Here is a 345-nt window from a genome sequence, read left to right as displayed (position 1 = left end):
ACAGAGAAAAGCTTTAAAGAAAACTTTACAGGTTGTAAAGAAACCTATTTTTTCCATGTCCCACACCCGCAGAAGCCTCGCAGAGCAGCCGAGCGGGTACCGCAGCTCTTGGGAAATGCGGTAATATTTTTAAAGTTTAGCTACCCTTAAAGATATACAGTAGCATTTGCAGAATTAATTAATCTCCTCAGTCTTGCCCAGGTGTGCTTCGTGTCTTTACTCCGCGTGATTTAACCTGCAGAGGTTCGCTGAAGATTAATCCGTTATCGTGCGAGGAACGAACTTGCATTGAGGGGACACCGCCAGCACGGGAAAGTACGGCCCGTGCGACAACAGCGACTCGAT

Source organism: Larus michahellis, chromosome 8 (genome assembly GCF_964199755.1).
Source record: "Larus michahellis chromosome 8, bLarMic1.1, whole genome shotgun sequence".
Taxonomy (NCBI): Eukaryota; Metazoa; Chordata; class Aves; order Charadriiformes; family Laridae; genus Larus; species Larus michahellis.
Note: the sequence above shows the minus strand (reverse complement) of the source record.